Genomic DNA, 6,000 nt, shown 5'->3' with positions numbered 1-6,000 from the left:
ATGTGCTTAATATCTGAGCTTCCAAAATAAAGCAAAATCTGACAGAACTAAAGAAATAAATAGATAAAACCACAATCATAGTTGGAAAATTTCAACACACCTCTCTGAGTAATTTATAGAAGAACTAGTCAAAAAAATGACTAAAAATACAGATGATAAGAACATTATCAAGTGCCTTGGACTAATTAATATTTATAGACAACTGAAGAATGAACATGGGATATTCTCCAATCTAGAACATATGTTGGATCATATAAGGCTTAAGACATTTCAAAAAATTGAAATCTTACAGAGTACATTCTTGACCACCATACAATAAAAAATAAGAATAGAAATGAATAAAATTGAAAACAAATAGTAAGTAACATCAATAAAACCAAGGTTTTTTATTAATAAATTTAAAAATCCCTAGTAAGAATGGCAAGAAAAAATAGAAACAAATACAAAATACCAATTTCAGAAATTGAAGCACAAACATCACTACAAGTCTTGTAAATACTAAATAATAAGAGATTATGAATACTATGCCAATATATTCAACAAGTTTAAAAAATACATAAGTTCCTTTAGAAACACAACCTACCAAAACTGACAAGACTTAGTATATAATATGAATAGCCCTGTAACTATTAGAGATATTGAATCTGTAGTAAAAAAAAAAAATTTCCTGCAATGAAAACTCAAAGGACATATGGTCTCATTTGTGAATTAAGAACATTTTTTAAAATACCATTTGATTGTCTCAATAAAAGCCGAAAATTATTTGATAAAGTAACATCCATTAATAATTTTAAAACTATGAACAGAAGGAACTTATAAAAGGAATATAATTTAAAAACTACAATCAATATCAATAAAACTACAGTCAACATTACTCTCAAGGGTAAAAGATAGAATACTTTTCCGCTATGACTGGGAACAAAGCAAGCATGTCCACTATCACCACCTCTATTCAGCATTGTACTGGAATTCCCAGCCATTGCAATAAGTAAGAAAAAATATGAAAAGGAAAAAGTAAAGTATTTATGCACAGATGACATGATGGTGTAGAAAATCTTAAGAAATCTACAATGAAATTATTAGGATTAATAAGTGAATTTAGCAAGTTCATAGCATACAAATTCAATACACTAAAATCAAGTTCAGCAGAAAACAAATGGAAAATGAAATTTAAATGTTCAGTTACAGTGCAGTCAACAAACTTATTCTTTCAGGAATAAATTTAACATAAGATGTGCAATACCATCGCCATTTTAATGGCTCCATTATTTTAATGGATATAATGGGATCTGGAAATAGCAGAGAGACCAGGTGGTAAAAGTTAATCACCAGGAACAAGGTTGGTGTAACCAGCATGCTGGGAAACTTAGATACAGTGGCTATCAAAGTTTTGACTCCATGGGACTTTGGGCAATGGATAATTGATCACAGCATCCCTCGGAATGAAAAAGGTTGACGACCTACAGAAGAATTAATGTATCTAGATAGCTGCAAGTACTCTAGGTTGGGCAGGAAGAAGCCTGATGAATCAGCTCACAGAAGGCTAGAGCCTACATTGATTCAGAGGCAGTGGCTAAAGGTTTGGCTATAAGGTCAGTGTTTGGAAAGAAAAGAATTGGTGACCAGGAAGTCTGGAGGAGAAGTATGTGGATGGACCTCTAATAATGGACATAACATCTGGATATGCGTATCTATCGGATTGCTCATTCAAAGGAGGTTGTTATTATCAGGGGGACAAAATAGAACCTGTTGATGTCAGTCAACCTCTTGCCCCAGTCACCGCAGTGCTTGCTCTACGAGCCCCTGAATGTAGTGACAGGGATGGAGACTATACGTGAGCTCAAAATGGACCTCCCCCACCAATTCTAACCTGCCTAACCACTGCTGAGTGGTGACCTGCCAATAACAGAGATCAACGCTGGAAGCCCAACCTGGCACCGCTCCCTGGGGAGCCATCCAGTCACCTGGTGGTACAGTGATTACCATGCCACCCTTCCATCCTAGAGGAGCAACAGTGTGACTTCACTGAAATAGGTCCCTCTACTGAATATAGATCAGCCCTCCTGAGCGCACAGCCATCCGTGAACTTAAATGTTTATTCACTGTCTCATTACCCCTCACAACACTGTTTCTGACCAAATAGCTCATTTTCACAGCAAAAGAAGTACAGCACTGGCTCACACTCATGGAATTCCAACCCATCCTACCACCTACCCCATCACCTAGAAACAACTGGACTCATAGAATCAGAGAACAGCCTTCTGAAGACTCAGCACAGAGCCAGTTGGGAAACAATACCTTGCAAGATTGGGGCACTCTCCTAAAGGATGTTTTTGAACCTATATCCAATATATGGTAGTTTTCCCTACAGCTAGTGTACATGTGTCTGAGAATCACAAGGTGAAAATAGGAGTAGCCCTTCCCATGATTACACCTGACAATCCACTTGCAGAATTTTTACTTGCTGTCTCTATACCTTTGGGCTCTACTAGTTTTACAAGTCTTAGATGCAAGAGGGAAGTCTTGCCACTGGATGACTTGCCACTGGAAGTCCTTTGAATTGAAAGTCAAGATTGAGAGCTGGTCAAGTTGGACTCTGCATGCTAGTGATCCAACAAGCAAAGAAGTGGATTACTCTTCTGCCTGGGATGATTAATCCTAACTATTGAGGGGAAATTTGGTTGCTACAGGGAGTGCTGATGCCTGGAACCCAACTACTGAGCCCTTTCTACCCAGTGAAGACAGGATTCGCCGGTCTGGCAAGGATTCAGATTGTTCAAGTAAATGACATTGACCAGTTACTGTTAAGCTAACTCAGGGCTATCATAAAATGAGAGTTCTGAATAATAAGGCTAATGTTCCCTGTCATATAATTAGCACAAGAGAAATATGAGGCTTTGAATGTAGCTTGGAGCTAATACAAATTAAATAGGTTGTTTACTTAATCCAATCAAGAAACTACTTATTTTCCTGTGGAATTCAAAAATCTTTTACTGCGAATTAAACATGTGAATATGTCATAGAAAAAAAAATGTGTCTACCTTTTGGGAGTATAAATGTCCCCCAAATTGGTTAATGAATAAAAATCAACCAAAATGATTTCATAAGAAGAAAGTAATACATTGAAGAACCTTGTTGCCAACCCTGAGATATAGTTCCTGTCTTAGTCCATTCACACTGCCATGGGCAGAGTGGCTTAAACAACAAAAATTTATCTTGTCACAGTTCTGGAGGCTGGGAAGTTCAAGATCAAGGCACAGATTTGGGATCTGGTGAGGACCCCTTCCTGGTTTATCGACGGAAGTCTTCTTGCTGCGCCCCCACATGGCAGAAGGGGCAAAAAATTCTTTGGGTCTCTTTTTTTTTTTTTTTTTTTTTTAATTTGGCGGTAAGCGGGCCTCTCACTGTTGTGGCCTCTCCTGTTGTGGAGAACAGGCTCCGGACGTGCAGGCTCAGCGGCCGTGGCTCACGGACCCAGCCGCTCCATGGCATGTGGGATCTTCCCGGTCCGGGGCACAAAACCGTGTCCCCTGCATCAGCAGGCAGACTCTCAACCACTGTGCCACCAGGGAAGCCCTGGGTCTCTTTTTTAAGGCCACTAATCCCACTCATGAGAGCTCCACTCTCCTGATCTAATCACCTCCCAAAGACCCCATTTCCAAATACCATACCACTGGAGATTAGGTTTCAACACATGAACTTCAGCGGGCACACAAATATTTGGTCTATAGCAGTTCCAAACTGACTCTATTTCCTTGAGTCTTACTGCATATTGACTCAGGAGCTTCCCAAGGACTAGAGATCTCCCACATTGAACTGAAATGGGCTTCCTCAGGCAGAAGGAAGAAGCTTCCCAACACCAGAGAAGTACAAGGAGAGGCTGAGGGTGCATGAGTTGAGGTTGTTGGTGGAGTGTTGCTGTGTCTGTTCCAGTCCTGCTGGTATGACCCTCTTATCAGATGCTCGGGCCAGCTGCCAACCCTCTTCTCCCCTCACCTCTTCTGCCCCCAGAGCGTGCTAACCACTAGTAAGATTTAGTACTGAGACAAACAGGTGGTAGGTTGTGGTCTGGAAACCAAAGATCCATCCACCTTGGTTTGAAGCAGGTGCATGGAAATAGCTTTCCTTATCCCAAACTGTCATATTAGCTTTATTTACCACAGGCTTGCTGCTGATGGATGGCAGGCTCTAGAAAATCCTAATAGTGATTTCTCACATGCCAGACATGGCGAGAGACTATGCAGCATCTCACTGATATATAAAAATGACCCATAAATTGGGTCCTCCTATGGTATCCTTCCCATTTCACAGATGAACAAACAGCAACTTTGAGAAAGTGATTTTATCCAAAGCCACATAGCTAATTAGTAACCACACTGAAACTTGAACCCAACCAGACTGACTCCAAAGTCCCCAAACTGGAGTGTGCTGAGGCTGCTGGTCCAAGGACTACACTTGGCCTTCAAGTCACATCTCTATTCTGCCTCCCAATAGAGTGGATCACTATTTAGCCCCTACTAGAGCCAGGCATGGTAGAGGATGCCCTATAGCCTTTACACCCTTAATTGCCACAACCGGCCTATGAGGTAGATATTATAATTCCCATTTAACCAAAGAGAAAATTGAGGCATTGAGAACTAAAGTGCTTACCCCAAGTAAGACAGATCTAAGAGGCAGACAGAACTCACACCAAGATCTGGCCAACCCCCAAATTATCCTCTTTACCCTTCACCAGGTTACTCTGATCCACTTGTCCCCATGGGAACTGGCAGGTTTATTTACAGTGCAGTAGTTCGTGGATCAAGAAATGAAATATTCTCCCAGAAAATTAGGAGGCCACAGCCAATAATGATTCCAGAAGAAATATTACTACAAACTGTGGTACAATCCCGTGCTTTTGACAATTCTCTCAAGAGAAGATGCATTATGTTAGTTTATCACTTTAAATAAATTCTCAACAAGCTATTTATCTGCCAGTTTGTATCTGTGGAGACTGTTTTTGTAACATCAGATAAATGAGCAATTAGAGACTTTAAAAGGCTCTTAAATGCAGTGGAGTTTATAAACCTGAACTCTCAGGGACGGTAAATGTCACATCACATGTCTTCAGCACTCATTTCCTGTCTACCCTTTGTTTCAACAGCTGTGATATGGCACTCCTTATCCTAGTCTGAGGACACCTGCCTTCCAGCAGGATGTAATGGGAAAATTGGGGACCTGGGTTATAGGTCGCTTGGATTCTAGACCCAGCTGTTCTTGGATGACCTCGACCAAGTCAACATTTCTCTCAGTTATTTGTAAATAAAATGAGAGGGGGCCTCCCTGGTGGCGCAGTGGTTGAGAGTCCGCCTGCCGATGCAGGGGATACGGGTTCATGCCCCGGTCTGGGAGGATCCCATATGCCGCGGAGCGGCTGGGCCCGTGAGCCATGGCCGCTGAGCCTGCGCGTCCGGAGCCTGTGCTCCGCAACGGGAGAGGCCACAACAGTGAGAGGCCCGCATACCGAAAAAAAATAAAATAAAATAAAATAAAATGAGAGGGTTGAAACTAGAATATTGTTACGAGCTCTCCAGGCTCCAACATGAATGACTTCATGGATCTATGACTATGAAGAGCTTCATTCTTTATAATCCTAGGCAGGATCCTAAACATGGGCAAGTTTAGCCCTCAATTAATATTAGTTATCATTGTCATCATCATTATTATCTGATGAAGTAAAAAAATCTATTTGTAGCAAAACAAGCAGAACCATGATCTAAAATTCCACCATTAGAGATTCATTTCTTTGGAGTTAGAGGGTTTTAAAATATTTCAGACAGGAGAAATGCTGTAAGACAATCGGTTATTTTTAAGAAGCAGGAATCTTCTTGCTTTTGAATAGAACTCTTTAATGAGCCCCTCTATACAAACCATAGATATCGAATTTTCTGGTAAAGTGGACAATGAAGCAGAGGCAGGCGGAATGGGTGGGAATACCTGGGAGTTCCTCCATTTAGGATT

The sequence above is a fragment of the Mesoplodon densirostris genome, chromosome 5, assembly GCF_025265405.1.
Source record: "Mesoplodon densirostris isolate mMesDen1 chromosome 5, mMesDen1 primary haplotype, whole genome shotgun sequence".
NCBI classification, from domain to species: Eukaryota; Metazoa; Chordata; class Mammalia; order Artiodactyla; family Ziphiidae; genus Mesoplodon; species Mesoplodon densirostris.
The sequence above is the reverse complement of the archived record's forward strand: the minus strand, read 5'-3'. Positions refer to the sequence as shown.